This window comes from Cherax quadricarinatus, chromosome 20 (genome assembly GCF_038502225.1).
Source record: "Cherax quadricarinatus isolate ZL_2023a chromosome 20, ASM3850222v1, whole genome shotgun sequence".
NCBI lineage: Eukaryota > Metazoa > Arthropoda > Malacostraca > Decapoda > Parastacidae > Cherax > Cherax quadricarinatus.
The window spans coordinates 1,236,152-1,258,742 of NC_091311.1; positions in this window are offsets into that span (position 1 = coordinate 1,236,152).

The following is a 22,591-nucleotide window of genomic DNA, read 5'->3' on the forward strand; positions in this document are numbered from 1 at the left end:
GTTATATGATAGTAAGATGGTAGACAGGTACACAGGTACACAGGTACATAGGTACACAGGTACAAAGGATACTATAAAGGTTGGAGGTGAATATACAACTTGAAATTTTGGCAAGAAAAGGTTAAGAAAAGTATAAAATAATGACTAATGTACAAATGTAAAATTGACTGGTAGTAAATATGGTGTTTAATAAAATTTTAGTAAGTAATAAGGATCACAAGAAATATTAATTAATAAAAATAAAATGAAAAAAAGAAATGTTTATTTCAAGTACTAAATTTTAAGAACAGCTATTTGGATTCAATTTTGGACTGGTAGTTATACTAGAGCTTAATTGTCAGTACAAGGTATTTAAGAGCAAGGAACTACTCTTAGATAGTATATGTGGTATTAAAACAGGTTATGGTAATTAAACAAGTAATGGTAATTAAAATAATGCCAAAAATGTTGAGAGTAAATTGTACTGATAGTAAAAAATGGTATTTGATAATAAATTTGGTAATTAAAAAATGGTATTTGATAATAAATTTGGTAAGTAATAGCAATTAATAGTATTTAAAGAAATATGAGGTTGTAATATGGACAGAGAAAGTATTAATTAAGCAAATATTTAAGCAAACAATTTTGTCGGCCTGAGGCTCCGCGCATACATGTCTGAACATAAGAACATAAAAACATAAGAAAGGAGGAACACTGCAGGAGGCCTGCTGGCCCATACTAGGCAGGTCCTTTACAATTCATCCCACTAACAAAACATTTGCCCAACCCAATTTTCAATGCCACCCAAGAAATAAGCTCTGATGTGAAAGTCCCACTCAAATCCAACCCCTCCCACTCATGTACTTATCCAACCTAGATTTGAAACTACCCAAAGTCCTAGCCTCAATAACCCAACTAGGTAGACTGTTCCACTCATCAACTACCCTATTTCCAAACCAATACTTTCCTATGTCCTTTCTAAATCTAAACTTATCTAATTTAAATCCATTACTGCGGGTTCTCTCTTGGAGAGACATCCTCAAGACCTTATTAATATCCTCTTTATTAATACCTATCTTCCACTTATACACTTCGATCAGGTCTCCCCTCATTCTTCGTCTAACAAGTGAATGTAACTTAAGAGTCTTCAATCTTTCTTCATAAGGAAGATTTCTAAAGCTATGTATTAATTTAGTCATCCTACGCTGAATGTTTTCTAACGAATTTATGTCCATTTTGTAATACGGAGACCAGAACTGAGCTGCATAATCTAGGTGAGGCCTTACTAATGATGTATAAAGCTGCAGTATGACCTCTGGACTTCTGTTGCTTACACTTCTTGATATAAATCCCAGTAATCTATTTGCCTTATTACGTACGCTTAGGCATTGCTGTCTTGGTTTAAGGTTGCTGCTCACCATAACCCCCAAGTCCTTTTCGCAATCTGTATGGCTAAGTTCTACATCATTTAACTTATAAGTACTAGGGTTATGGGCACTCCCAAGCTTCAGAACCTTGCATTTATCTACATTGAACTGCATCTGCCACTTTTCTGACCAAGAATAGAGTTTGTTTAAATCCTACTGAAGTTCCATAACATCTACGTTTGAATCAATTATCCTACCTATCTTTGTGTCATCAGCGAATTTGCTCATATCACTAGTAATTCCCTCATTAAGATCATTGATATATATTATAAACAACAACGGGCCCAAGACTGATCCCTGTGGAACGCCACTTGTTACAGATCCCCACTCGGATTTAACCCCATTTATGGACACTCTCTGCTTCCTGTCAGTGAGCCATGACTCGATCCACGAGAGTACTTTTCCCCCAATGCCATGAGCTGCCACTTTCTTTAACAGTCTATGGTGCGGAACTCTATCAAAAGCCTTACTAAAATCTAAGTAAATAATATCAAATTCTTTATTGTGGTCAACAGCCTCAAAAGCTTTACTGAAGAAAGTTAATAAATTAGTTAGACAAGACCGGCCTCTTGTGAATCCATGCTGAGTATCATTAATCAAGCTATGCTTATCGAGATGGCTTCTTATAATCTCAGCTATAATTGACTCTAGTAATTTGCCTACAGTTGAGGTCAGGCTTATTGGGCGGTAATTTGACGGTAACGACTTGTCCCCTGTTTTAAAAATAGGAGTTACATTAGCCATCTTCCACATATCAGACACTACACCTGTTTGAAGAGATAAATTAAAAATATTAGTTAATGGTTCACAGAGTTCCATTTTGCATTCCTTAAGAACCCTTGAAAAAACCTCATCAGGACCCGGCGACTTATTTTGCTTCAGTCTGTCTATCTGCTTCACAACCATCTCACTAGTGACTGTGATGTTACATAATTTATCTTCTTCTAGCCCACTGTAAAAATTAATTACTGGAATATTGTTAGTGTCTTCCTGTGTAAAAACTGAGAGAAAATAATTATTTAAAATCAAGCACATTTCATTCTCTTTGTCAGTAAGGTGCCCATAGTTATTTTTAAGGGGACCTATCTTATCTCTAACTTTTGTTCTATAGACCTGGAAAAAACTTTTTGGGTTAGTTTTAGAATCCCTAGCAACTTTAATTTCATAGTTCCTTTTAGCTTTTCTTATCCCATTTTTAATGTCCCTCTTAATGTCAATATACTGATTCATAAGATGACCCTCACCTCTTTTGATACGCCTATAAATTCCTTTCTTATGCCCTAGTAGATATTTGAGCCTATTATTCATCCATTTTGGGTCATTTCTATTTGATCTAATTTCTTTATATGGGATAAACGCTCTTTGAGCAGCATGTATAGTGTTCAGAAAACTGTCATATTGATAGCTCTCTTCGTTACCCCAGTCAACAGATGATAAGTGTTCTCTAAGCCCATCGTAATCTGCTAAGCGAAAATCTGGGACTGTTACTGAGTTATCGCTACTATCGTACTTCCATTCAATGCTAAATGTAATTGATTTGTGGTCGCTAGCACCCAGTTCCTCTGAAATTTCTAAATAATTAACAAGGGATTCATTATTTGCCATAACTAAGTCAAGCAGGTTATTTCCCCTTGTAGGTTCTGTCACAAACTGCTTCAAAAAACAATCCTGAAATACTTCTAAGAAGTCGTATGATTCTAAATTCCCAGTCAAGAAATTCCAATCAACATGACTAAAGTTAAAGTCTCCTAGAATTACTACATTATCCTGCCTTGTGGCCTTAACAATTTCCTCCCATAGTAGTTTCCCTTGGTCCCTATCTAAGTTTGGGGGACGGTATATCACTCCTAAAATCAGTTTTTCATGCCCCTCTGAAAATTCTATCCAAACAGACTCTGTATGTGTTACTTCAGACTTAATACCCGTTTTTATGCAACAGTTCAAGCGATCTCAGACATACAATGCCCCCCCCCCTCCCAATACTTCCATCTTCTTGGAACAATTTAAAACCCTGAATATGACATTCCGCAGGCATGTCCCGACTTTTTGAATTAAACCACGTCTCAGTTAAGGCAAATACATCAATGTTACCTACACTAGCAACTAATCTCAACTCGTCCATCTTATTCCTAGCACTACGGCAATTAGCATAATAAACATTGAAAGACTCTCCTTTCTCTTTACCCTTATTGCTCATTTCTATTTTTCTACTAAACCTATTACTGTCCTTATCACCCAAGGTCCCTGGCTTTTCAATATCTATCTCGTTCTTATTATTACTAGTTCCCCTAGAACTCGTAATATTACTACACTGGGACTTCACTGTTTTCCTGCCAAAACCCATACCACTAACTATTCCTAGTTTAAAGTCCTAACTGCTCCCTCCACCGCAGTTGCCAGTGCTCCCACCCCACACTGAACCTCAATTATGTTGTGATCTGAGTATATTGTTTTTGATATGGTGACATTTCGTATCAGATCATCATTGTTAGTAAAGATGAGGTCTAGTGTATTCTCCAGTCTAGTAGGATCTATTATTTGCTGGTTTAAATTGAATTTTGTGCAGAGATTTAAAGCTCGTGTGTGAGTGAGTTTTCATCAGAGCTGCCTCCTGGTGTTATTACTGCAACAACATTATTTGCTATATTCCTCCATTTTAGGTGCCTTAAGTTGAAATCCCCCAGGAGCAAGATGTTGGGGGTAGGAGCTTGCAGATTTTCCAGACAGTGGTCAATTTTTAACAGCTGTTTCTGGACTTGCTGGGACGTTGCATGCGGAGGCTTGTAGACTACCACAATGACTAGATTTTGGTTCTCGATCTTTACTGCTAAAACTTCCACTACATCATTTGAGGCATTAAGCAGTTCTGTGCAAACAAGTGACTATGCGTTATACAGGCCAACCCCCCCTCCTTTTTGCCTGTTCACTCTGTTGCATCTGTATAGGTTGTAACCTGGGATCCATATTTCGTTGTCCACGTGATCCTTTATGGAGTTCTCTGTGAAAGCAGCGAACCTTGCATTTGCCTCTGCAAGCAGTCCACGGATGAAAGGTATTTTGTTGTTCGTTGCTGGTTTTAGACCCTGTATATTTGCAAAGAAGAATGTCATCAGACTGGTGATATTGGTGGTACTGGGGGGACTTTTTTTTCCTGCATTAGTATCTGTATCTGTTGGTTTGGAGTGGAGGCCATCGACTGTGGTTCCACTCCAGGAATGCCTGGATTTGGTGTACGATTTCTGCCATTTTCTGTCAGTTATTTTTCCTTCCTGGCACTAAAAAACCTCTCCCTCTTGAGTGGCTGTGGCTACCCAGGTTTTCCCATGGCCTGGATGTTTTGTATCTTTTTGTCCCCTTTAGATAGTGTGCCTGGCAATTTAAGTTATAACAGTCTTTCCTGTACTGAAGAGGGACACATTTCAGGGTGAAAAAGTTTACAGGATGGGAGTTTGCATTTTCCTGTTGTCATATGAGCACGGCATTTTCTAGGGTGGTCAAAGTTGCACGTCCCTTCTGTTTTTCCAGATTTCCCATGCCTACAGATACCAAGTGCATAATATGTGCACAGGCTTGGTTTCCGTTTGCCTTGGATTTATGTGGCTGTATTCCCTGTTGGTGCATGTTTTCCTGTCTCATTCCTGTCCTCCCTAGTACTAACAATGGAGCTCTCACCAGTTGTTTGCTATCTCCTCTGGTATTACTAGTTTGTAATATTGGTTTTATCTTGTCCTTGACTACACTTGTTTCCCCACTACAGCTCCTGTCTCCCTCGAGGCCACTAATATGCATTTCACCATGCATACAGTTACTATCTACCAGGACAGCACCTCCAGCCTCACAGTTACTGTCTACCAGGATAGCATCTCCAGCCTTACAGTTCCTGACTACCTGGCCAGCACCTCCAGTCATACAGTTACTGTCAGCCAGGACATCATCCGCACCAAGGGCGATAGCACCATCCAGCCCAGACTTTTTATTTTCCCATCTGTTATAGAATGCTTCCAAGTTTTCTATGAAGGCTGCTTTGATGTTATCCTCTTTTAATATCTATGTGATTTTAGTCCACAGATTGATCTCATTTGGGCATACCCAAAAACACTTCCCTGATTTAATACCTCTTGCAGATAATGCTTGGATATCTGCACATGAGGCGTGACACCAATTTCCACAAAGGCTGCATAAAATCCAAGTGGAAGCAGACTACACAGGATTTCATAATGTCATTTTAATGGTTGATTTACTGTAATTTTACTAATAACCTCTTGAATATTCTACTAATAACATCTATTTCTATATGCACTTGTATATTTGGACAAGCTTACCACTCTAAGATACTGCTTTAGTAGCTATAGTTTGTGTGTTTGATAAGGGCGCCTAAAACCCCGTCTGTTTATAGTCTGTTTTATTGTCCACCGAATCCGTTTGAAACCGGTCAAGGGTTCGGAACCAGTCGGATCTGATCAGTGGATCACTTATTGAAACATATCTGGTCGGTGATTTGGGCTAACACATGAAGGAAAAATTGGAAATTATTTAACCGAGTAAAATGTGATTTGACTGATACAAAAGTATAACTTGCATGTTGGAGAACCGGTGATTGCTGGCAGCTTCTACAATGACGAACGGTCGAGACCTCAGCCTTTATTTACAGCCTGAAGGTTTATGGATCACTGTATTTAGCTTTTCTAGATTTTTTCTGTCTCCACCACAACAAATGCTACGTTATCACTAGTTGGCTGGTGAAGATTACTAAAGGAAAGTTGCTTTTACTGGAGTAATATTTGCTTTTTGTTGTGTATAATGCAACCGCTGCTAACTACAGGTTATATGAATTTCCACTGTATACGTGCTAACAACTATACACTGTTTATCGTATTTCCTCGAGATTTTACACCTCTTCGTATTTCAACAGTAATGTTTTATTCCCTGGTATCACTAATTATAAGTCAGGTACACTAGCAGACCTACGTGAGAGGGTTCTGACGACTGATGGCAACTGTTTACAACATGAACCTGCCTCTTGGGCCTAACACTTCAATTTTAAATTTCACCTTATCATTTATTATCCATATACTAGGGTACCACTGTGGTACCCTAGTATATGTATAACACACTATTATCAGGGAGACTGTCTTTCGTCTGATAAAAAGTTCTAATATTATTTTCACTGGCATGCTGGGCCTAAGTTCCCCTCTGAGAGTATGATTGTGCTTTGTTATTGTACACTGGTTCTCCTTTTTTGACTCAGTAGATATTATTTTCTGCAAGATTAGTTCCAAATGCTGGAGGGATATATCTTATAAGTTCACTGGCACAGTTTAAAGTTCCAGCACGCAAGAGAGATCGTGAAAAAACACGAAAAAACACAGCGTCATGGTGGCACGGTGGCACGGCGCATGGCCCTCAAGCATAAACCAGTAGATAGGTCTAATATAGTACTTACTATCGATGACGAGGTATGCCACGAAACATCTAAGGTGGCAAAATGTTTTAATTCCTACTACTCATCTGTTGCATCAACACTAGTAAGTAAACTACCAGCTGCATCAAATACCTTTAACACAGACTCTGATAAGTTTCAAACATACTATACCAATAAAGGGGTAACCCCAAACAGCTGCCAACTAGTAAGTGTATCTCATGACTTTATTCAAAAAGAACTAAGCAGGTTAAACTCAGCTAAGAGCACTGGCCCGGATAACATCCCGTCTAAGTTCCTAAAAGATGGTGCTTCTGAACTGTCAATCCCTATTGCTCACATAATAAATTTGTCCATCACCATTAATACCATGCCAGAGGGGTTCAAGGAGGCCAGAGTTACTCCTGTCTTCAAGAAAAATAGTAGGTCTGATGTAAGCAACTATAGGCCTGTTAGTATACTCAGTATAATATCCAAAATTCTAGAGAGGGCGGTGTACTGTCAAGTAGTTAAGTACCTTAATGACAACAACATTCTCCATAGCTATCAATCAGGCTTTAGAAGACCTTACTCAACCGACACCTCCCTAATTAATCTGATGGATTACTTGAGAACTGAAATGTCAATGGGGAACCTCATAGGTATGGTAACCTTAGACCTGCAAAAGGCCTTCGATACTATCAACCACAATATATTATGTAAGAAACTTCAAGCTATCGGTATAGGTTCTGTAGACTGGTTTAAGTTCTACCTTAGCAACAGGAGACGAATTGTCAAAATCAACAAAACGGAATCAGAACCCCTGCCGATAGCATGTGGAGTTCCCCAAGATAGTATTCTGGGTCCCTTATTATTCTTATGCTATGTTAATGACATGCCTGTCAGTGTCAAGTGCAAACTCCTACTGCATGCAGATGACAGTGCTCTGTTAGTGTCAGGTAAAGACCCACAAGATATAGCTAATGTATTAAGTCTTATAAAAACCATACCTATTACAATGATTCTAAACTTGATGAGATTAAGACACATGTGCAACATCTGGGTATCTTTATTGTAGACGTTTCGCCATCCAGTGGCTTTATCAATACAAATTCTAGGACATAAGATAAGATAAGAGAGAGACATAACTTGAAGACAGTAGAACTATGTACAGAAGATGAGGTAATCAGTCCCTCAACCTAGGAGTAGGTGCGAAGAGCACCATAGTCGTGGAGATTCTGAAGCAGAAGAAAGGAGCCTGGCGCTTATATAGTAACGTCAGGTGTAGCAGACGAGGGCATATTCACTGGTAGGCGGGATTCCCCAGTGGAAGTAGGTCCTTCCCAAAGAGATGGGTTAGTTGTAGTAGTAGTTGTCGATTCTAAACTTCGAACATTGAAACGTACTGCTCGCAGACTAGGCCTAGCCTATAGAAACCATCGTACCCCTGAAATGCTGAGCCTCTTCCAAACTGCCCTTGCTGCTGCCAGAGAGTGTATGACAGAGCTGCGGCAAACAGACTGGGAACAATTTGTCAATGGCCTCAATGCTCACACCCCACTTAGCCGGGCATGGAGGGACATAAATAGAATTAAGGGTAACAGAACTGGGCAGATCGCGCACCCTCATCCCTTGCATACCTGGAGTTTACCTGGAGAGAGTACCGGGGGTCAACGCCCCCGCGGCCCGGTCTGTGACCAGGCCTCCTGGTGGATCAGAGCCTGATCAACCAGGCTGTTACTGCTGGCTGCACGCAAACCAACGTACGAGCCACAGCCCGGCTGATCCGGAACTGACTTTAGGTGCTTGTCCAGTGCCAGCTTGAAGACTGCCAGGGGTCTGTTGGTAATCCCCCTTATGTGTGCTGGGAGGCAGTTGAACAGTCTCGGGCCCCTGACACTTATTGTATGGTCTCTTAACGTGCTAGTGACACCCCTGCTTTTCATTGGGGGGATGATGCATCGTCTGCCAAGTCTTTTGCTTTCGTAGTGAGTGATTTTCGTGTGCAAGTTCGGTACTAGTCCCTCTAGGATTTTCCAGGTGTATATAATCATGTATCTCTCCCTCCTGCGTTCCAGGGAATACAGGTTTAGGAACCTCAAGCGCTCCCAATAATTGAGGTGTTTTATCTCCGTTATGCGCGCCGTGAAAGTTCTCTGTACATTTTCTAGGTCGGCAATTTCACCTGCCTTGAAAGGTGCTGTTAGTGTGCAGCAATATTCCAGCCTAGATAGAACAAGTGACCTGAAGAGTGTCATCATGGGCATGGCCTCCCTAGTTTTGAAGGTTCTCATTATCCATCCTGTCATTTTTCTAGCAGATGCGATTGATACAATGTTATGGTCCTTGAAGGTGAGATCCTCCGACATGATCACTCCCAGGTCTTTGACGTTGGTGTTTCGCTCTATTTTGTGGCCAGAATTTGTTTTGTACTCTGATGAAGATTTAATTTCCTCATGTTTACCATATCTGAGTAATTGAAATTTCTCATCGTTGAACTTCATATTGTTTTCTGCAGCCCACTGAAAGATTTGGTTGATGTCCGCCTGGAGCTTTGCAGTGTCTGCAATGGAAGATACTGTCATGCAGATTCGGGTGTCATCTGCAAAGGAAGACACGGTGCTGTGGCTGACATCCTTGTCTATGTCGGATATGAGGATGAGGAACAAGATGGGAGCGAGTACTGTGCCTTGTGGAACAGAGCTTTTCACCGTAGCTGCCTCGGACTTTACTCTGTTGACGACTACTCTCTGTGTTCAGTTAGTGAGGAAATTATAGATCCATCGACCGACTTTTCCTGTTATTCCTTTAGCACGCATTTTGTGCGCTATTACGCCATGGTCACACTTGTCGAAGGCTTTTGCGAAGTCTGTATATATTACATCTGCATTCTTTTTGTCTTCTAGTGCATTTAGGACCTTGTCGTAGTGATCCAATAGTTGAGACAGACAGGAGCGACCTGTTCTAAACCCATGTTGCCGTGGGTTGTGTAACTGATGGGTTTCTAGATGGGTGGTGATCTTACTTCTTAGGACCCTTTCAAAGATTTTTATGATATGGGATGTTAGTGCTATTGGTCTGTAGTTCTTTGCTGTTGCTTTACTGCCCCCTTTGTGGAGTGGGGCTATGTCTGTTGTTTTTAGTAACTGTGGGACGACCCCCGTGTCCATGCTCCCTCTCCATAGGATGGAAAAGGCTCGTGATAGGGGCTTCTTGCAGTTCTTGATGAACACAGAGTTCCATGAGTCTGGCCCTGGGGCAGAGTGCATGGGCATGTCATTTATCGCCTGTTCGAAGTCATTTGGCGTCAGGATAACATCGGATAGGCTTGTGTTAATCAAATTTTGTGGCTCTCTCATAAAAAATTCATTTTGATCTTCGACTCTCAGTCTGGTTAGCGGCTTGCTAAAAACTGAGTCATATTGGGACTTGAGTAGCTCACTCATTTCCTTGCTGTCATCTGTGTAGGACCCATCTTGTTTAAGTAGGGGCCCAGTACTGGACGTTGTTCTCGATTTTGATTTGGCATAGGAGAAGAAATACTTTGGGTTTTTTTCGATTTCATTTATGGCTTTTAGCTCTTCCCGCGATTCCTGACTCCTAAAGGATTCTTTTAGCTTAAGTTCGATGCTTGCTATTTCTCTGACCAGTGTCTCCCTACGCATTTCAGATATATTGACCTCTTTTAGCCGCTCTGTTATTCTTTTCCGTCGCCTGTAAAGGGAGCGCCTGTCTCTTTCTGTTTTACATCTACTCCTCCTTTTTCTTAGAGGAATAAGCCTTGTGCATACATCGAGTGCCACCGAGTTAATCTGTTCTAGGCATAAGTTGGGGTCTGTGTTGCTTAGTATATCTTCCCAGCTTATATCGGTTAGGACTTGGTTTACTTGGTCCCACTTTATGTTTTTGTTATTGAAGTTGAATTTGGTGAATGCTCCCTCGTGACTAATCTCATTATGTCGGTCTGGGGCTCCGCGCATACATGACTGAACCTCAATTATGTTGTGATCTGAGTATATTGTTTTTGATATGGTGACATTTCTTATCAGATCACCATTGTTAGTGAATATGAGGTCTAGTGTATTCTCCAGTCTAGTAGGCTGTATTATTTGCTGGTTTAAATTGAATTTTGTGCAGAGATTTAAAAGCTCGCGTGAGTGTGAGTTTTCATCAGAGCTGCCTCCTGGTGTTATTACTGCAACAATATTATTTGCTATATTCCTCCATTTTAGGTGCCTTAAGTTGAAATCCCCAGGAGCAAGATGTTGTGTGCAGTAGCTGGAAGGTTTTCCAGACAGTGGTCAATTTTTAACAGCTGTTCCTGGAATTGCTGGGATGTTGCATCCGGAGGCTTGTAGACTACCACAATGACTAGGTTTTGGTTCTCGACCTTTACTGCTAAAACTTCCACTACATCATTTGAGGCATTTAGCAGTTCTGTGCAAACAAGTGACTCTGCAATGTACAGGCCAACCCCCCCCCTTTTGCCTGTTCACTCTGTCACATCTGTATAGGTTGTAACCTGTGATCCATATTTCGTTGTCCAAGTGATCCTTTATGTGGGTCTCAGTGAAAGCCGCGAACATTGCCTTTGCCTCTGCAAGCAGTCCACGGATGAAAGGTATTTTGTTGTTTGTTGCTGGCTTTAGACCCTGTATATTTGCAAAGAAGAATGTTATCGGACTGGTGGTATTGTTGGTACTGGGGGGGGATTTTTTTTCCGGCATTAGTATCTGTATCTGTTGGTTTGGAGTGGAGGCCATCGACTGTGGTTCCACTCCAGGGCGAATGAGTTAGTCAGTGCTTGGGCTGCTACATCTAGCTATGACAGTCTTCCCAGTACCACACAGGCGAAATTAATGGACAAATATGATGCAAGGGAGAGACTTGTTTGCTTTATGCTCAGCAAGGCAGATGACTGCAACATTCCTTTCACTAATTATGAACTTGATGCAGCACTAACTAAGGGCAACTCCACATCGCCTGGTGAGGATGGTATTACTTACAACATACTCAGATTGCTGTGTCGAGTACCAGGTAATCCTTTACTTGAATTATATAACATGAGTTATGTCACTGGGGAGCTCCCTAAATCATGGACCAATAGCCTCATTATTCCCATTCCGAAGCCCAATCAACAAAACTCATTTCGCCCAATATCCCTTACTAGCTGCTTGTGAAAAACATTCGAAAGGATGATTCTTAATCGTCTTATGCACAGAATTAAGGAATTCTTGTCACCCCGGTTGCATGGCTTCATGCATGGAAGGAGTGTGCATCATTGCATTACTACCTTTCTCACTCTGCACACTGAGAGCTCATACACTACGTTCCTTGACCTTAAATCCGCTTTTGATGTAGCCAGCCGACATGTAATCATTAGTGAACTTGCCAGAGTGGATGTTGGAGGATGACTTCTCCGCTGGATTAAAGGTTACCTGTCCAACAGAAAGTCGTCTGTGTTGTTCCAGGGACATAGAAGTATAACTAAAGATTTTGAATTAGGAACTCCACAGGGAGGTGTGCTTAGTCCCACCCTTTTCAACATTTTGATTAATGCCTTACTTAATGCCATGCCTAGCCAGCCCCATCATTATATGGTTAGTTTTGCTGATGACATAATGATTCACACCACCAGATTCTCCAACACTCAAAACATTCTTAATCATGTACTAGCCTCGTGTCAGGACCTGGGGTTAATAATCTCAGGGGATAAAACAAAGATACTCAACAGGCGTCCTCCTCGGCAGAGAGGCACAGTTCGTCAGATCCAGTTGCATGATGGGTCTCTTCTAGAATATGTAAGCAGATACAGGTATCTAGGCTTCGAGGTTCCACTACTTGGACCTGTTGTAACGAGACTTTGTCGCCAATACAAAGAAAGGCTGAGAGCACTTAGAGTTGTGGCAGATTTCCATCCCAGGCAGGTGCCAGAAGTCGCCAGAATCTTACCACAGTGGTCAGCTGTTTTAATAATCTTCCTGGCCTGCTAGTGTACTCGCATATAATCTAGTGATACCAGTGAATAGCAGAATACAGTGTTGTAGTAGCAACTAACCAGTATTATAATGGTACTTAGTGGAGTGGAGTGACTTTCATTAGTTTCTTTTTTCTTGAAATACCAGACGTATACCTTGATTTTCATATAACCTGTAGTTACCAGCGGTCGCAATATACACAACGAGAAGCAATTATTACTACAGAAAAAGCGCCCTTCCTCCAAAATTTCCACCAGTCAACTATAGTGATAATATAGCATTTATTGTGGTGGAGACGAAAAAAAACTAGAAAAGCTAGATACAGCGATTGATAAACAAGGGTTGAGGCTCGACCGTTCGTCATTGTAGGAGCTGCCAGAAATCACCGGTTCTTCAACACGCAAGTTATACTTTTTTATCAATCAAATCACATATTACTCAGGTAGATAATTTCAAGTAGATCCTTCAGGTGTTAGCCCATATCATCGACCAGTATGTTTTAAATAAGTGACCCACTGATCAGATCAGTGTACCATCACTACTACAACTACTACCGCAGCAGTGTACTATCACTACTACAACTACTACGACAACACTATAACATTACTAATACAACTACTACCACAACACATTACCATCATTTCTACAACTACTACCTCAACACTGTAAGATCACTGCTACAACTACTACCACAACACTGTAACAACACTACTACAACTACTAACACAACACTGTACCATCACTACTACAACTACTACCACAACACTCTACCATCACTACTACAACTACTACCACAACACTGTAACATCACTACTACAACTACTACCAAAACACTGTAACATCACTACTACAACTACTACCACAACACTGTAACTTCACTACTACAACTACTACCACAACACTGTACAATCACTACTACCACAACACTGCACCATCACTACTACCAAAACACTGTACCATCACTACTACCACAACACTGTACAATCACTACTACCACAACACAGTTCCATCACTACTACCACAACACTGTACCATTACTACTACAACTACTACCACAACAATGAACCATCACTACTACAACTGCTTCCACAACACTGTACAATCACTACTATAACTACTTCCATAACACTGCAACATCACTACTACATCTAATACCACAACACTGTAACATCACTACTACAACTACTACCACAACACTGTACCATCACTACTACAACTACTAGCACAACACTGTAACATCGCTACTACAACTACTACCACAACTCTGTAACATCACTACTTCAACTACTACCACAACAGTGTACCATCACTACTGCAACTACTACCACAACAGTGTACTATCACTACTGCAACTACTACAACAACACTGTACCATCACTACTACAACTACTACAACAACACTGTACTATCAATACTGCAACTACTTCCACAACACTGTAACATCACTACTACAACTACTACCACAACACTGTTACATCGCTGCTACAACTAGCACCAAATCACTGTGCCATCACTACTACAACTACTGCCACAAAACTGTAACATCACTATTACAACTACTACCACAACACTGTACCATCACTATTACAACTACTACCACAACACTGTAACATCACTACTACAACTACTACCACAACACTGTACCATCACTGCAACAAGTACTACCACAACACTGTAACATCACTACTACAACTACTACCACAACACTGTAACATCACTACTACAACTACTACCACAACACTGTACCATCACTACTACAACAACTACTAAAACACTGTAACGTCACTACTACAACTACTACCACAACACTGTACCATCACTACTACAACTACTACCACAACACTGTAACATCACTACTACAACTACTGCCACAACACAGTAACATCACTACTACAACTACTACATCAACACTGTAACATCACTACTACAACTACTACCACAACAATGTACCATCACTATTACAACTTCTACCACAGCACTGTAACATCACTACTACAACTACTACCACAACATTGTACTAACACTTCTACAACTACTACTGCAACTCTGTATCATCAGTACTACAACTGTTACTACAACGCAGTACCATCACTACTACAACTACTACAACAACACTGTACCATCACTACTACAACTAGTACCACAACACTGTACCATCACTACTACAACTTCTACCACAACACTGTACCATCACTGCTACAACTACTACAACAACTCTGTATCATCACTACTACAACTATTACCGCATCACTATTCCATCACTACTACAACTACTACCAAAACACTAACATCACTTCTACAACCACTACCACAACACTGTAATATCACTACTACAACTACTACCACAACACTGTACCATCACTACTACAACTACTACCAAAACACTGTAACATCACTACTACAACTACTACCACAACACTGTAATATCACTACTACAACTACTACCACAGGAACACTGTAACATCACTACTACAAATACTATCACAACACTGTAATAACACTACTTCCACAACACTGTGCCATCGCAACTACCACAACACTGTACCATCACTACTACCACAACACTGTACCATCACTACTTCCACAACACTATACCACTACTACTACAACTACTACCACAACACTGTAACATCACTACTACAACTACTACCACAACACTGTACCATCACTACTACAACTACTGCCACAACACTGTTCAATCACTACTACCACAACACTGTAACTTCACTACTACAACTACTGACACAACACTGTTCAATCACTACTACCACAACACTGTAACTTCACTACTACAACTACTACCACAACACTGTAATATCACTACTACAACTACTACCACAGGAACACTGTAACATCACTACTACAAATACTATCACAACACTGTAATAACACTACTACCACAACACTGTGCCATCGCAACTACCACAACACTGTACCATCACTACTACAACAACACTGTACCATCACTACTTCCACAACACAACCACTACTTATACAACTACTACCACAACTCTGTAACATCTCTACTACAACTACTACCACAACACTGTACCACCACTACAACAACTACTGTTACAACACTGTACCATCACTACTACAACTACTACAACAACACTGTACCATCACTACTAAAACTACTACCACAACACTACCATCACTACTACAGCTACTAGCACAACACTGTAACATCACTATTACAACTACTATCACAACATTGTAACATCACTGCTAACGACTACTACCACAACACTGTAACATCACTACTGCAACTACTACAACAACACTGTACCATCACTACTACCACAACACTGTACTATCACTACTACCACAACACTGTACCATCTCTACTACCACAACACTGTATCATCTCTACTACAACTACTACCACAACACTATACCATCACTACTACAACTTCTACCGCAGCACTGTGCCATCACTACTACTACCACAACACTGTAACATCACTACTACAACTACTACCACAACACTGTACTACCACAGGATTGTACCATCACTATTACAACTGCTACCACAACACTGTACCATCACTACTACATCTACTACCACAACACTGTACCATCACTACTACTACCACAACACTGTAACATCACTACTACAACTACTACCACAACACAGTACCATCACTACTTCAACTACTACCACAACACTGTAACATTACTACTACAACTACTACCACAACACTTTACCATCACTACTGCAACTACTACCTCAACAGTGTAGAATCACTACTGCAACTACTACCACAACACTGTACCATCACCACTACAACTACTACAACAACACTGTACTATGAATACTACAACAATCGGTGGCCTGGTGGCTAAAGCTCCCGCTTCACACACGGAGGGCCCGGGTTCGATTCCCGGCGGGTGGAAACATTCGACACGTTTCCTTACACCTGTTGTCCTGTTCACCTAGCAGCAAATAGGAACCTGGGTGTTAGTCGACTGGTGTGGGTCGCATCCTGGGGGACAAGATTAAGGACCCCAATGCAAATAAGTTAGACAGTCCTCGATGACGCACTGACTTTCTTGGGTTATCCTGGGTGGCTAACCCTCCGGGGTTAAAAATCCGAACGAAATCTTATCTTATCTTAACTCTAACATCACTACTACAACTACTACCACAACACTGTAACATCACAGCTACAACTACTACCACAACACTGTACCATCACTACTACAATTTCTACCGCAACTCTGTACAATCACTACTAAAACTACTACCACAACACTGTACCATCACTACTACATCTACTACCAAAACACTGTAACATCACTACTACAACTACTACCACAACACTGTAACATCACTACTCACTACTACTACCACCACAACACTGTAACATCACTACTACAACTACTATCACAACACTGTACCACCACTACTACCACAACACTGTGCCATCGCAACTACCACAACACTGTACCATCACTACTACCACAACACTGTACCTCACTTCTACCACAACAGTGTACCATCACTACTACCTCAACACTGTACAATCACTACTACCACAACACTGTACCATCACTACTACCACAACACTGTATCATCTCTACTACAACTACTACCACAACACTGTACCATCACTAATACAACTGCTACCACAACACTGTACCATCACTACTACAACTACTACCACAACACTGTACCATCACTATTACAACTTCTACCACAACACTGTAACATCACTACTACAACTACTACCACAACACTGTACCATCACTACTACAATTACTACCACAACACAGTAACATCAATACTACAACTACTACCACAACACTGTACCATCACTACTACAGCTACTAAGAGAACTCTGTACCATCACTACTACAACTACTAACTCAACACTGTAACATCACTACTACAACTACTACCACAACACAGTACCATCACTACTACCACAACACTGTACCATCACTACTACCACAACACTGTACCATCACTACTACCACAACACTGTACCATCACTACTGCAACTACTACCACAACACTGTACCATCACTACTACAGCTACTTCAAAAACACTGTATCATCACAACTACATCTATTACCACAACACTGTACCATCACTACTACAACTACTTCCACAACACTGTACCATCATTTCTACAACTACTACCACAACACTGTAACATCGCTGCTACAACTACTACCACAACACTGTAACAACACTACTACAACTACTAACACAACACTGTACCATCACTACTACAACTTCTACCACAACACTCTTCCATCACTACTACAACTACTCTCAAAACACTGTAACATCACTACAACAACTACTACCACAATACTGTAACATCACTACTACAACTTGTACCATAACACTGTAACATCACTACTCACAACTACTACCACAACACTGTACAATCACTACTACCACAACACTGCATCATCACTACTACCAGAACACTGTACCATCGCTATTACCAAAACACTGCACCATCACTACTACCACAACACTGTACCATCACTACTACCACAACACTGTACCATCACTACTACCACAACACTGTACCATCACTACTACAACTACTACCACAACAATGTACCATCACTACTTCAACTAATACCACAACACTTAACCATCACTACTTCAAGTGCTAGCACAACACTGTAACATCGCTTCGACAACTACTACCAAAACTCTGTAACATCACTACAACAACTACTGCATCAACACTGTAACATCACTACTGCAACTACTACCACAACAGTGTACCATCACTACTACAACTACTACCACAACACTGTACCATCACTACTACAACTACTACGACAACACAATAACATTACTAATACAACTACTACCACAACACTGCACCATTATTTCTACAACTACTACGACAACACTGTAAGATCACTGCTACAACTACTACCACAACATTGTACCATCTCTACTTCAACTACTAACACAACACTGTACCATCATTACTACAACTTCTTCCACAACACTCTACCATCACTACTACAACTACTACCAAAACACTGGAACATCACTACTACAACTACTACCACAGTACAGTAACATCACTACTACAACTGGTACCATAACACTGTAACATCTCTACTCACAACTACTACCACAACTCTGTACAATCACTACTACCACAACACTGCACCATCACTACTACAAGAACACTGTACCATAACTATTACCAAAACTCTGCACAATCACTACTACCACAACACTGTACCATCACTACTACCACAACATTGTACCATCACTACTACCACAACACTGTACCATCACTACTACAACTTCTACCACAACACTGTACCATCATTTCTACAACTACTACCACAACACTGTAAGATCACTACTACAAATACTAACACAACACTGTACCATCTCTACTTCAACTACTACCACAACACTCTACCATCACTACTACAACTACTACCACAACACTGTAACATCACTACTACAACTACTACCAAAACACTGTAGCATCACTACTACAACTGCTACCACAACACTGTAACTTCACTACTACAACTACTACCACAACACTGTACAATCACTTCTACCACAACACTGCACCATCACTACTACCAAAACGCTGTACCATCACTACTACCAAAACACTGTACAATCACTACTACCACAACACTGTACCATCACTACTACCACAACACTGTACCATCACTACTACAACTACTACCACAACAATGAACCATCACTACTACAACTGCTTCCACAACACTGTACAATCACTACTATAACTACTACCACAACACTGTACAATCACTACTATAACTACTACCACAACACTGCAACATCACTACTACATCTAATACCACAACACTGTAACATCACTACTTCAACTACTACCACAACACTGTACCATCACTACTACAACTACTAGCACAACACTGTAACATCGCTACTACAACTACTACCACAACTCTGTAACATCACTACTACAACTACTACCACAACAGTGTACCATCACTACTGCAACTACTACCACAACAGTGTACTATCACTACTGCAACTACTACAACAACACTGTACCATCACTACTACAACTACTACAACAACACTGTACTATCAATACTACAACTACTACCACAACACTGTAACATCACTACTACAACTACTACCACAACACTGTAACATCACTGCTACAACTACTACCAAAACACTGTACCATCACTACTACAACTACTACCACAAAACTGTAACATCACTATTACAACTACTACCACAACACTGTACCATCACTATTACAACTACTACCACAACACTGTAACATCACTACTACAACTACTACCACAACACTGTACCATCACTGCAACAAGTACTACCACAACACTGTAACATCACTACTACCACAACACTGTACCATCACTACTACCACAACACTGTACCATCACTACTACAACTACTACCACAACATTGTACCATCACTACTACAACTACTACCACAACACTGTAACATCACTACTACAACTTCTACCACAACACTGTAACATCACTACTACGGCTATTGGGCCATGCGGACGTGCTGCGCAGTAGCTCCTGATTGAGTTGGCTTTTGCGCAGTGTTGACGTGTTTTGGCTCTGTGAAGACCTGTTTGCGCGCTCTCTAGAATTGAAGCAAGATGCCCTCCATCGAGCAACTTTACCAACAGCTTAAGGAAGAATTGAGGTTGGCGAATATGGAAATTCGGCGAGTGACCGTGGAAAAGAAAAAGATTCGGAGTAGTCCTCCTGTTTTGAGTCCTCAGGTCAAGAAGGGAAACTGGTCAGTGGCTGGACAGCAGGGAAAGAAGTTGACGATCAAGAAGACGAATGGAAAGGTAGAAACGATGAAGAAGAAAGAAACTGCCGTGGGAACTGATGTGGAAACATCCAATACATCCTCAGTGCTACCCGACGAATGTGAGTCGACTACTGGGAACGTTACGACGAAAGACATTAAGGAAGGTACGAATATTGTTGTTGTTGGGGATAGCCAAGTTAGGTATATGGATAGGGCGTTCTGCTTGAAGGACAGGAGTAGGAGACAGAGAGTTTGCTTTCCTGGGGTTGGGATGGAGGATATTGTTATCCGTCTGGATGACATCATGAGAGGTAATGGGAGCAATCCTATTATCTGTCTCAGTGCTGGAGGCAACGATGTAGGCAGACGCAGGAGTGAGGACCTGATTAGCAGGTATAGGTCAGCAATAGAAATAATTAGAAGTAAGGGTGGGAACCCTCTCATATGTGGTATTTTGCCAAGGAGGGGAGTTGGAAATGAATGATTGTCCAGGGCAATTGGTGTCAATTGCTGACTGGACAAATACTGTAAGGAAAATGCAGTAACATTCATTGACAACTGGGACCTCTTCTATGGCAGAAATGACATGTATGCTAGGGATGGGGTTCACTTATCTAGGTGTGGGGTGGGAGCACTGGCAACTGCAGTGGAGGGAGCAGTTAGGACTTTAAACTTGGAATAGTTAGTGGTATGGGTTTTGGCAGGAAAACAGTGAAGTCCCAGTGTAGTAATATTACGAGTTCTAGGGGAACTAGTAATAATAAGAACGATATAGATATTGAAAAGCCAGGGACCTTGGGTGATAAGGACAGTAATAGGTTTAGTAGAAAAATAGAAATGAGCAGGAAGGGTAAAGAGAAAGGAGAGTCTTTCAATGTTTATTATGCTAATTGCCGTAGTGCTAGGAATAAGATGGACGAGTTGAGATTAGTTGCTAGTGTAGGTAACATTGATGTATTTGCCTTAACTGAAACGTGGTTTAATTTAAAAAGTCGGGACATGCCTGCGGAATGTCATATTCAGGGTTTTAAATTGTTCCAAGAAGATAGAAGTATTGGGAGGGGGGGTGAGGTGGCATTGTATGTCCGAGATCGCTTGAACTGTTGCATAAAAACGGGTATTAAGTCTGAAGTAACACATACAGAGTCTGTTTGGATAGAATTTTCAGAGGGGCATGAAAAACTGATTTTAGGAGTGATATACCGTCCCCCAAACTTAGATAGGGACCAAGGGAAACTACTATGGGAGGAAATTGTTAAGGCCACAAGGCACGATAAGGTAGTAATTCTAGGAGACTTTAACTTTAGTCATGTTGATTGGAATTTCTTGACTGGGAATTTAGAATCATACGACTTCTTAGAAGTATTTCAGGATTGTTTTTTGAAGCAGTTTGTGACAGAACCTACAAGGGGAAATAACCTGCTTGACTTAGTTATGGCAAACAATGAATCCCTTGTTAATAATTTAGAAATTTCAGAGGAACTGGGTGCTAGCGACCACAAATGAATTACATTTAGCATTGAATGGAAGTACGATAGTAGCGATAACTCAGTAACAGTCCCAGATTTTCGCTTAGCAGATTACGATGGGCTTAGAGAACACTTATCATCTGTTGACTGGGGTAACGATGAGAGCTATCAATATGACAGTTTTCTGAACACTATACATGCTGCTCAAAGAGCGTTTATCCCATATAAAGAAATTAGATCAAATAGAAATGACCCAAAATGGATGAATAATAGGCTCAAATATCTACTAGGGCATAAGAAAGGAATTTATAGGCGTATCAAAAGAGGTGAGGGTCATCTTATGAATCAGTATATTGACATTAAGAGGGACATTAAAAAGAGGATAAGAAAAGCTAAAAGGGACTATGAAATTAAAGTTGCTAGGGATTCTAAAACTAACCCAAAAAGTTTTTTCCAGGTCTATAGAACAAAAGTTAGAGATAAGATAGGTCCCCTTAAAAATAACTATGGGCACCTTACTGACAAAGAGAATGAAATATG